The sequence below is a fragment of the Eschrichtius robustus genome, chromosome 4 (assembly GCF_028021215.1).
Source record: "Eschrichtius robustus isolate mEscRob2 chromosome 4, mEscRob2.pri, whole genome shotgun sequence".
NCBI lineage: Eukaryota > Metazoa > Chordata > Mammalia > Artiodactyla > Eschrichtiidae > Eschrichtius > Eschrichtius robustus.
In genome coordinates, this window is record NC_090827.1 from 80605327 (window position 1) to 80618002 (window position 12676).

Genomic DNA, 12676 nt, shown 5'->3' on the forward strand with positions numbered 1-12676 from the left:
CATGTGTTTGTATTTTTTACAGATTTTTTCCAGTAATTGATATCTAGTCTCATAGCGTTGTGGTCAGAAAAGATACTTGATACGATTTCAATTTTCTTAAATTTACCAAGGCTTGATTTGTGACCCAAGATATGATCTATCCTGGAGAATGTTACATGAGCACTTGAGAAGAGTGTGTATTCTGTTGTGTTTGGATGGAATGTCCTATAAATATCAATTAAGTCCATCTTGTTTAATGTATCATTTAAAGCTTGTGTTTCCTTATTTATTTTCATTTTGGATGATCTGTCCATTGGTGAAAGTGGGGTGTTAGTCCCCTACTATTATTGTGTTACTGTCGATTTCCCCTTTCATGGTTGTTAGCATCTGCCTTATGTATTGAGGTGCTCCTATGTTGGGTGCATAAATATTTACAATTGTTATATCTTCTTCTTGGATTGATCCCTTGATCATTATGTAGTGTCCTTCTTTGTCTCTTGTAATAGTCTTTGTTTTAAAGTCTATTTTGTCTGATATGAGAATTGCTACTCCAGCTTTCTTTTGATTTCCATTTGCAAGGAATATCTTGTTCCATCCCCTCACTTTCAGTCTGTATGTCCTTAGGTCTGAAGTGGGTCTCTTGTAGAGAGCATATATACGGGTCTTGTTTTTGTATCCATTCAGCCAGTCTATGTCTTTTGGTTGGAGCATTTAATTCGTTTACATTTAAGGTAATTGTCAATATGTATGTTTCTATTACCATTTTCTTAATTGTTTTGGGTGTGTTATTGTAGGTCTTTTCCTTCTCTTGTGTTTCCTGCCTAGAGAAGTTCCTTTAGCATTTGCTGTAAAGCTGGTTTGGTTGTGCTGAATTCTCTTAGCTTTTGCTTGTCTGTAAAGCTTTTAATTTCTCCATCAAATCTGAGTGAGATCCTTGCTGGGTAGAGTAATCTTGGTTGTAGGTTTTTCCCTTTCATCACTTTAAATATGTCCTGCCACTCCCTTCTGGTTTGCAGAGTTTCTGCTGAACGATCAGCTGTTAACCTTATGGGGAGTCCCTTGTATGTTATTTGTTGTTTTTCCTTTCCTTTTAATATTTTTTCTTTGTATTTAATTTTTGATAGTTTGATTAATATGTGTCTTGGAGTGTTTCTCCTTGGATTTATCCTGTATGGGACTCTCTGTGCTTCCTGGACTTGATTAACTATTTCCTTTCCCATATTAGGGAAGTTTTAAACCATAATCTCTTCAAATATTCTCTCAGTCCCTTTCTTTTTCTCTTCTTCTTCTGGGACCCCTATAATCCGAATGTTGGTGCATTTAATATTGTCCCAGAGGTCTCTGAGACTGTCCTCAATTCTTTTCATTCTTTTTCCTTTATTCTGCTCTGCAGTAGTTAGTTCCACTATTTTATCTTCCAGGTCACTTCTCCGTTCTTCTGCCTCAGTTATTCTGCTATTGATCCCTTCTAGAGAATTTTAAATTTCATTTATTGTGTTGTTCATGATTGTTTGTTTCCTTAGTTCTTCTAGGTCCTCGTTAAATGTTTCTTGTATTATCTCCATTCTATTTCCAAGATTTTGGATCATCTTTACTATCATTATTCTGAATTCTTTTTCAGGTAGACTGCCTATTCATTTGTGAGGTCTGGTGGGTTTTTACCTTACTCCTTCATCTGCTGTGTGTTTCTGTGTCTTCTCATTTTGCTTAACTTACTGTATTTGGGGTCTCCTTTTCACAGGCTGCAGGTTCGTAGTTCCCATTGTTTTTTTGTGTCTGTCCCCAGTGGGTAAGGTTGGTTCAGTGGGTTGTGTAGGCTTCATGGTGGAGGGGACTGGTGCCTGTGTTCTGGTGGATGAGGTTGGATCTTGTCCTTCTGGTGGGCAGGTCCACGTCTGGTGGTGTGTTTTGGGGTGTCTGTGACCTTATTATGATTTTAGGCAGCCTCTCTGCTAATGGGTGGGGTTGTGCTCCTGTCTTGCTAGTTGTTTGGCATAGGGTGTGCAGCACTGTAGCTTGCTGGTCGTTGAGTGGAGCTGGCTCATGGCACTGAGATGGAGATCTCTGGGAGATTTTTGCCATTTGATATTACGTGGAGCTGGGAGGTCTCTGGTGGACCAATGTCCTGAACTTGGCTCTCCCACCTCAGAGGCACAGCCCTGATGCCTGGCTGGAGCACCAAGAGCCTGTCATCCACATGGCTTAGAATAAAAGGGAGAAAAAAAGAAAGAAAGATAAAGATAAAATTAAATTAAATTAAATTAAATTTTAAAAAGTTATTAAAATAAAAAACAAAAAAATAATTATTAAAAAAATTTTTTAAAGTAATTTTAAAAAAAAAGAAAGAAAGAAGAGAACAACCAAGCCAAAAAACAAATTCACCAGTGATAACAAGCATTGAAAACTATATTAAAAAAAAAAAAAAAAAAGGACAGACAGAACCCTAGGACAAATGGTAAAAGCAAAGCTATACAGACAAAATCACACACAGAAGCATACGCATACCACTCACAAAAAGAGAAAAAGGGAAAAAAATATATATATATCGTTGCTCCCAAAGTCCACCACCTCAATTTGGGATGATTCGTTGTCTATTCAGGTATTCCACAGATGCAGGTACATCACGTTGACTGTGGAGATTTAATCCGCTGCTCCTGAGGCTGCTGGGAGAGATTTCCCTTTCTCTTCTTTGTTCGCACAGCTCCTGGGATTCAGCTTTGGATTTGGCCCTGCCTCTGCGTGTAGGTTGCCTGAGGGCATCTGTTCTTCACTCAGACAGGACGGGGTTAAAGTAGCAGTTGCTTCGGGGGCTCTGGCTCACTCAGGCTGGGGGGAGGGAGGGGTATGGAGTGTGGGGAGAGCCTGCGGCAGCAGAGGCCAGCGTGCTTTTCTTGCCTTCCTTTGAATGAACTTTTTTATCATTCAAATCCCTACTCCCCAATAGTTTAGAACAATATACTCTGTTTCTTTTCTTTTGTTACATTATTTAGTTATTTTGCTCTTTGGATTTCTTTTTTTTTAAAATTTATTTATTTATTAATTAATTTTTTTGCTGCATTGGGTCCTTGTTGCTGTGTGCGGGCTTTCTCTACTTGCGGCGAGCGGGGGCTACTCTTCGTTGCGGTGTGTGGGCTTCTCATTGCGGTGGCTTCTCTTGTTGCAGAGCACGGGCTGTAGGTGCGTGGGCTTCAGTAGTTGCAGCACGCGGGCTCAGTAGTTGTGGCTCACGGGCTCTAGAGCACAGGCTCAGTAGTTGTGGCACATGGGCTTTGTTGCTCCACAGCATATGGGATCTTCCCAGACCAGGGCTCAAACCCCTGTCTCCTACATTGGCAGGCGGATTCTTAACCACTGCACCACCGGGGAAGTCCCTGGTTTTCTTATTGTAACTCACACCTTCTATCTGGGATCATTTTCCTTTTGCCTGAAATACATCCTTTAGTATTTCCTTTGGTGATAGAATGCAGGTGATGAATTCTGATTTTGTTTATCTAAAAATATCTTTGTTTGGCTCTCATTCCACTATAAGACTCTTAGAGGAAAACATAGGCAGAACACTCTTTGATATAAATCGCTGCAAGATATTTGTTGACCCACCTCCTAGAGTAATGAAAATAAAAACAAAACTAACAAATAGGACCTAATTAAACTTAAAAGCTTTTGCACAGCAAATGAAACCACAGACAAGACGAAAAGACAACCCTCAGATGGGAGAAAATATTTGCAAACGAAGCAACTGACAAAGGATTAATCTCCAAAATATACAAACAGCTCACACAGCTCAATATCAAAAAAACAAACAACCCAATCAAAAAATGGGCAGAATACCTAAATAGACATTTCTCCAAAGGAGACATACAGATGACCAACAAACACATGAAAAGATGCTCAACATCACTAATTATTAGAGAAATGCAAATCAAAACTGCAATGAAGTATCATCTCACACCAGTCAGAATGGCCATCATTTAAAAATCTACAAACAATAAATGCTGGAGAGGGTGTGGAGAAAAGGGAACCCTCTTGAACAGTTGGTGAATTGATACAGCCACTATGGAAAACAGTATGGAAATTCCTTAAGACTAACAATAGAACTACCATATGACCCAGCAATCTCACTACCGGGCATATACCCAGAGAAAACCATAGTTCAAACAGACACGTGAATCCCAATGTTCACTGCAGCACTATTTACAATAGCCAGGACATGGAAGTAACCTAAATGTTCATCAACAGAGGAATGGATAAAAAAGATGTGGTACATATATACAATGGAATATTACTCAGCCATAAAAAGGAACAAAATTGGGTCATTTGTAGAGACATGGATGGACATAGAAACTGTCATACAGAGTGAAGTCAGACAGAAAGAGAAAAACAAATATCGCATATTAACACATATATGTGGAATCTAAAAAAAACTGGTATATATGATCTTATTTACAAAGCAGAAACAGGGACACAGACGTAGAGAACAAATGTATGGACACCAAGGGGGGAAGGGAGGGTGGGATGAATTGGGAGATTGGGATTGACATATGTACACTATTGATACTATGTATAAAATAGATAACTAATGAGAACCTACTGTATACCTCAGGGAACTCTACTCAGTGCTCTGTGGTGACCTAAATGGGAAGGAAATCCGAAAAAGAGAGGATATAGGTATACATATATATAAAGCTGATTCACTTTGCTGTACAGTGGAAACTAACACAACATTGTAAAGCAACTATACTCCAATAAAAATTAATTTTTTAAAAAAGTGGGATTGCTCTGAATGTGTTTTATAGATGTGTAAAGTCCATAATCAGTTGACTTTAAGTTAGGAAGATTATCCTAGATAATCTGAGTGGGCCTGATTCAATAATGGGAAGACCTTACAAACAGAGCTGAGGCTTCCCAGATTGAAGAAGAAACTCTGCCAATGGACTGCTGTTTCAGCCTGTTTCAGTGAGTTCCAGTCCACCCTTCTGAGGGCCTGCCATACAGATTTCAGACTTACCTAGCCGGGCCCCACAACTGTGTAAGCAGATCCCTTGCAACAAGTCCCTTCATATGTATCCCCTGCTCGTTCTGCTTCTCTGCTTGAACTCTAATACAGCAGTTATTTTCTTTCAGCTAATTTTCTTTGAGACATTATGGCATTGTCTTCTGGCTTTCATTTTTTCTGTCAAGAACTCAGTTGTCAGTTTAACTGCTATTGCTTTGAAGATGTACTCTCTTTCCTTCACCCTCTGGCTTCTTTTACAACTATGATGCATTTAGGTGTGAAAATCCCAAGCGGCAAAAATAAAAAGATATTCTGAGTCTCTGGAATCTGTGGATTGGTATCTTTCATTTTTTTTTTTCTGAAAAATGCTCTGCTATATATTATCTCTTCAGATATTGCCTCTTCCCAGTCTCTGTCTCCTTCTGGGATTCCAATCACAAATAGGTAAGAATTACCCACCCTGTCTTTCATGTCTCTTACTTCTCCACAGTATTTTTCATCCTTTCATCTGTTACACATTCTGAGTAATCTCTCTCTCTTTTTTTTTTTTTTGGCTGCATTGGGTCTTCGTTGCTGTGCTTGGGCTTTCTCTAGTTGTGGCGAGCGGGGGCTACTCTTTGTTGAAGTGTGTGGGCTTCTCATTGTGGTGGCTTCTCTTGTTGTGGAGCATGGGCTCTAGGCACATGGGCTTCAGTAGTTGTGGCACATGGGCTCAGTAGTTGTGGCTCACGGGCTCTAGAGCTCAGGCTCAGTAGTTGTGGTGCATGGGCTTAGTTGCTCCACGGCATGTGGGATCTTCCCGGACCAGGGCTCAAACCCATGTCCCCTGTATTGGCAGGTGGATTCTTAACCACTGCGCCACCAGGGAAGTCCCCTGAGTAGTCTCTTTTGATCCATCTTTCAGCTCATGAATTCTTCTGTTATCAAACATGTCTTTGAGTTTTCATTTGGATTGTTGTAGCATTCATTTCTAGAATTTCTATTTTATTTCCCAAATCTGCTATGTCACTTTTAATGATTTCCTTCAGATATTTTCAAGCTTGTCATTTATATAATTTGTGCCTGATAATTCTGACATCTTAGATTTAGTTGAGTCTGTTTCTGCTGTCACGTTTTTCTACTGGTTTTCATTCATGTTACCTTGCTTTCTTGTGGTTGTTTGCTTGCTGATCATCACCTTTAAGAACAACTCGGTGGGTTCTCTGGTTTCTAGGCTAAATGAACCTTATCTCATAGAGGTTTTCTGCCAAGTGCACAGGCACCCCAGACATGGACCATCTCACCTTGAGATTCTCTGTTTCACCCAGGCTATGCTTATGCAGGATACAAATACTTTTAAGGACCAGTCTATGACTATAACTTTTTAAAAAAAAATAAATTTATTTATTTATTTATTTTTGGCTGCATTGGGTTTTCGTTGCTGTGAGCGGGCTTTTCTGTAGTTGTGGTGAGCGGAGGCTACTCTTTGTTGCAGTGCTCGGGCTTCTCATTGTGGTGGCTTCTCTTGTTGCGGAGCACGGGCTCTAGGCACATGGGCTTCAGTAGTTGTGGTACGTGGGCTCAGTAGTTGTGGCTCATGGACTCTACAGCGCAGGGTCAGTAGTTGTGGCACACGGGCTTAGTTGCTCCGCGGCATGTGGGATCTTCCCAGACCATGGATCGAACCCATGTCCCCTGCATTGGCAGGCGGATTCTTAACCACTGCACCACCAGGGAAGTCCACTATAACTTCTTAGGGACTCTTTCCTTGTTACTTTTTGTTTTTGTTTGCTTGCTTTTTTTTTCCTTTCTGTTACTTCAGGGAGGTAGGAGCTTTGTTCTGATTTACCATTTCTTTAATTATGTAGCTAATATTCTGTCTCCAATTACAATGTGTGGGGTTCCCCTTCACACACCCCTGCACCCCCCATACCAAGCAGCTCTCTGACACCAACTTAGTGTCCTACAATTCAACTCAATACTGACACCAGCTACCCAGAGATAGCATCAGATCCCATGGGTTAAGGGCTTATTCCCACAAGACTGTCCCCATGTTAGATGTCAAACACAAGTCAAGGTTGTTATCTGTGCTTCTGAATAATGGGCTGTAAATCAAAGGTTCCCATGACTCCCTCCTTGGGTTTGACTCATTTACTAGAGTGGCTCTCAGAATTCAGGAAACCAGTTTACTCACTAGATAATTGGTTTATTATAAAGGGTATGAATCAACAGCCAGATGAAGAGATGCATAGGGCAAGGTATGGGCAAAGAGCTCAGAGCTTCCATGCCCTCTCCAAATGTGCCACTCTCTCCAATTCTCCACATGTTCACTAACTTGGAAGCTCTCCAAACCCCATCCTTTTGGATTTTTATAGAGGCTTCATTATGTAGGCATGGTTGATTAAATTATTGGTATTGGTGAATGATTCCATCTATAACCCCTCTTTCATCCCCAGAAATCGGGGGGGTGGGGTGGGGTGGTGGTGGATGGGACTGAAAGTTCCAACCCTCTGTTTATGGTTTGTTCTCCTGGCAACCAGCCCTCATACTTAGGTGGATCCAAATGTCACCTCATTAACATAACAGAAGACACCTATGTTGCTCTCTTCGCTTAGGAAATTCTAAGGGTTTTAGGATCTCTTTGCTGGAAATGGGGACAAAGAATATATGTTTTTATTATAAATTACAATATCACAATAGTCCTTTGGGGTCCCTATGATGTAGGTTATATCCCCTCTTAGTTTCCTCTTCTTGGGTGGACCCTGAACCTTGACTGTCTCCTTTGCCACATGAGACCAGGGAACTCAAGACTGAGTGTTCAGCATTAGGAGACACCTGAGCACAAAGAGGTTTCGGTGCTCAGATACTTTCCCTTGACTTTTTAGGTTCAGGCTTTCCCCCCAAATTTAGCATGGCAGGTCCCACTCTTTTTTCAATTCTTTATTGTTTTTAATGTGATTTTAAATATATTTTATCCAACATTTTTCATTTTAGAGAAAATTATTATCTAGTCCATCATGATGGAAACTGAATTACTGTTTGTATAGGATGTTACAACACACAAACTAACTTTCGACTTCCTTTTAACACTCCCCAGTCAGCTAGCCTGGGAGTGAAGAATCTTAGAACTGCATGCTAGATCTGTACTTCATCATTTCATCCAACAGGCAATACATTTTCTAAAACTGGCTTCCAGGTACCCAAACCCCAACCATTAAAATAAACAAATTCAATTGTGAGCTCATCTACAAGCATGTTCTAGCAGGAAGATACTATGCAGGGTCGGGTGGGGGGGTTTCCCTGAGAGCTTCTTTCTGAGAGTGTGGAGCTTGCAGAGACATACGGAGGGTGAGACAGAGATAGAACCTGGACTGAGAGTCAGTTCCTGGCAGGTGATCTTGCTGGTGATACAGGCAGTTAGAGGGGACCCTAAATATCCAGTGATTAGAGAAGGTAGCTAACTTCACCTGGAACTGGGGAGATTGGTTTCAGTTGAAGCTAGGCTTAACAAGCAAGAGGCTTGAACCTTCTTAGAGAAGGAATAAGACTTGGTGGAAAGCGTGGTGTGGTGTGGTTAAGAGAACAGACCTGGGTCTGCAGGAGCTATTTGCTTTTGGCAGGGGTGGAGCAATGGGAGTTATCTGGGGGTGGGAGAAGTGTTTAGCAGCAGTGTTTTCAGGTGCAGAAGGCTTGGGAATGAGGGTCTGAATAGCCTAGAGGAGACCAAGGGCTTGGTGGGCTAGAACTGTTCCCCTGTACCTCTCTTCTGGCAACTTATCTTGTCTACCAACAGCTTTTCCTCTCTGCCATTTCTGTTTCCTGCCCATGTAGGTCTGCTTTTCTCTGCTTACTTGAACTATGGATATAAATAGAGGTGAGTTCTGATGGCAGATCCTAATAATTAGTGTGCTCTAGTATCATGCTTCTCAAAGAATATGCAAAGTTCTGCTGGGAGGTACAGAAAACTATAGGACAAGGGAACATCTTCTTCAAGTTTTACTTCTGTTTGGAAGATTTGGGAAACAAAATTCTTTCTTTTTCTTTTTTAAAAGATTTTTTTGATGTTGACTTTTTTTTTTTTAAAGTCTTTATTGAATTTATTACAATACTGCTTCTGTTTCATGTTTTGGTTCTTTGGCCACGGGGCATGTGGGATCCCAGCTCCCCGACCAGCGATCGAACCCACACCCCCAGCATTGGAAGTGAAGTCCTAACAACTGGACCACCAGGGAAGTCCCCAAAATTATTTCTTTATTCAAAGGAATCATTTACTTTATAGTCTTCTACTACCCACCTTCTTTTCTTAGCTTTCTCCATACACTTTTCCAGGGGATCATTTCAAGACCAGGGCTTCAGTTACCAAATATATTCAGTTAACTCTCCAATTAACATTTATAGCCCTGGTATCTTTCTGAGGCTCCAGGCTCTTACACCTCAAGCTTTACAGGTCTAAAACTCAGCACAATCTGTTCTTCCCAAAGGCATACATGTTCTTCTCCTGCATTCATTCATTCCTTCATCCACTCATTCAAATAGCTGTTGGGCTCCAGGTACTACATTACACTAGGCACCGTAAGATGAATAATGAGCAAGATATATATGGTCCCTGCCTTCATAAAGCTTCTAGTTCAGTGAAGTATATTCATAAGAAAAGAAGAAGACTTCTCAGAACTGAAGAACATGAATCTCCAGGTTAAAAAGACCCACCAAGGGCCCAGAACAATAAAATTTTAAGACTGACCAAGAAAAAAAATCATAAAATACCAAAAGACTTGGAACAAAGAAAGTATTTTTTTTCACATTCATTCAAAGAAACTGGACTAGAATGACAATAAGACTTTTAGTACCAACTGTAAAATTTGAAGACCATAGAAGAATGTCAACATTCCGAAGAATTGTTATTTTCAAGGGAGATTACTATGTCTTTCAAACTAGCAATTATGTATGAGTGTATTAGTCAGCTTCTTCAGAGAAACAGAGACAACAGTCTGTGTATTTATATATAAAAAGATTTATTTTAAGGAATTGGCCCATCTGATTATGGATTCTGGCAAGTCCAAAATCTTTAGGGTGCACCTGAAGGCTGGGGACCAGGGAAGAGCCAATTCAAGTCAGAAAGCCATCTGCTGGCAGAATTCCCTCTTGCTCAGGAGATCAGTCTTTGGTGTCATTTAGCCCTTCAACTGATTCGATTAGGCTCACCATGTTATGGAGTGCATTCTGCTTTACTCCAAGTCCACCGTAGTGTGTCTGACATTAAGCTTTTTTTTAAATTGTAATGTATTGCCTGACATTAAGCTTTGATTGCCAAGACATCCATTTCAAAGACCTCCATGCCGAATAAGCATGTTGCCAGCTCTATGACACAGCTACTAGTCAAACAACTAGATAAGAACCCAGGCCACCCTACCTATGAAGTTCCCTTTTCAGAAAGCCTTTGGTAACCTAGATGACTGACCACTTGAATGGTTCCACTTTTCCCTTCCTGTGTCCTAACTGCCACTTTTACATTTTAAATTCGCCAATAAAAAGTGAACCCTAGGCACCTCACCCTCAGACCCCAATTAAGGCAGAGCCCCAGGTCTGCGCCCCCCTCCCTCTTTTTCTACCTTTGACCTCAGTGTGTGGCCATTGGGTGTGCCATGTACCCTTCAGGACCTGTGAGTAATACATTTTGTTCTTCAAAGTTCCCTCATGGTGTCTGCTTAGGTGTGTCTTCTGATCATAGTAAGAACCACAAGGGCCAGTCCAGCCACAACACTGGCTCCAGTCAAGGAAATGTCAGTGGGGGCCTCACCACAAGTAGTATGGACCAGGCAAGTGCCTCAGGCATCCCTAGCTGACAGCATCACTATCAACAGGCAGAGACTGACAGAACATCCACCTACGTAAACATTAATCTCATCCAAATACACTCTCAGAGAAACATCCAAAAAACGGCTGGACACATATCTGGGCACTGTGGCCCAACCAAGCTGACACATAAAATTAACCATCACAATGAGGGAAGAAAAAAATATTTTTAAAAATTCAAGGCCTCCAAAAGTTAACCTCCCATGTATCCTTTCCTATGAGCCCCTTAGAAAGCTTCAGAAAACAAGAGAGTAAACTAAGAAAGGAAAGCCACAGATCCAGGAAAAGGTTCTCACAGGTGAGTCTCAGGGCAATAGCAATGCAGCAGGCAGAGGAAGCAACCTGGGCAGACAGGAGCAGCAGGATGGCGCTGTTCAGGGGAAGTGAATGGAAGATAGACTCTCTGATGTATTCCTGCATTTTTTCTCAGAGAGTCTCTGCAGGACGGTTACTAAGGGCACAGACGCTGGAGCCGTACTTCCTGGGTTTAAATCCTGGCTTTCCTCCTTTGTAGCTGAGTAATATTAATCTCCCAGTCTTCTGTTTCTTCACATGCACAACTAGGAAGATTACAGTATGTTTTGTTGGGAGGGCTGGTGGATGGACAGGATGAGCTAGGTTGTGTTTCTTAACAACACTGGAATCTCAATGACTTATAACCACAAAGATATTTTTCTTTCTCATGCTGTATGTCCTGCGGGTTGGCTGGGGGTCCACACTTAAGCATGCAAGCGGAGGGAGTCCCCATCACCTGGAATGACAGTGTTTTCTGTGGTAGGGGAAAGGAAAGTGGGAGTTACATACCAGCTCTGAAAGACTTCTGTCCGAAAATAACATGTCATTTCTGCTCACGTTCCATTGGCTAAAGCAAGGAACAGGCAGGGACAGGCAACTCTACCTTATGTCCAGGTGGAAGAGAAGGACGAGAATGCTGAAAGACACTCTACTGACCACCACAGACCCCCAAGCCCTCCCACCACAGGGAAGGAATCTGAAACTTTACATAAGAAGTGCACCATCTCAAGGGAGGAACAAATGGGTCCTTGAGGAGGGAATAAGGAGAAGGCCGGAGGGAGGGCAAGGAGCCGTGAGTCCAGGGACACAGGTTTGGAGTCTGAGAGAGAGAAGAGAAATGTATGATTTCCTATGAGAAGTAGAAACTTAGAGAACATGAGAGAGGTCTGACTAGGGTCGACAGGAATTCTTGTTAGATGATTGCCATGTAACAACACATATCAGAGAGGAACCCTCTGATAGCTCCTCAAGAAAACTTAGCAGACTTTCGTTAGGTTTCTTTAAATGTATCTAATCCCATTTAATTACATCTTCATATATTTATGGCTCATTTAACAAAGTCCCTCTTTCCAATATTCAACTTGTTCTGCAAATATATTGTTTTTAAAATATTTTCCATGGTTCCAAAAAGAAAAAGAAGGGAAATTAGGTTCTGGTCTCACTTTTTAAAATGTATTTTTAAAATAAACTTATTTTGGAACAGTTTAGACTTACAGAACAGTTACAAAAATACTAAGTTCCCACATACCTTATGCCCGCTTTCTTCTATTGTTAACATCTTACATTAGTATGGTATATTTGTCCCAATTAATGAACCAATATTGATACATTATTAATAACTAAAGTCCATACTTTATTCAGATTTCCTTAGTTTTTGCCTTATGTCCTTTTCTCTTCCAGGATCTCACCCAAGATACCACATTGCATTTAGTCATCATGCATCTTCATTTTATTTTATTTATTTATTTTTTTTTTTATGGAACGCTTCACGAATTTGCGTGTCATCCTTGCGCAGGGGCCATGCTAATCTTCTCTGTATCGTTCCAATTTTAGTATATGTGCTGCCGAAGCGAGCAC

At 41.0% G+C, this 12676-nt stretch overlaps 1 non-coding gene across 1 annotated transcript; it reads right to left on the minus strand.

Moving 5' to 3' along the window:
• Positions 1 to 12569: 12569 nt before the first annotated feature.
• LOC137764510 (U6 spliceosomal RNA) lies at positions 12570 to 12676 on the minus strand. The gene has a single exon (XR_011074012.1). It is a non-coding gene; the product is annotated as a U6 spliceosomal RNA (small nuclear RNA).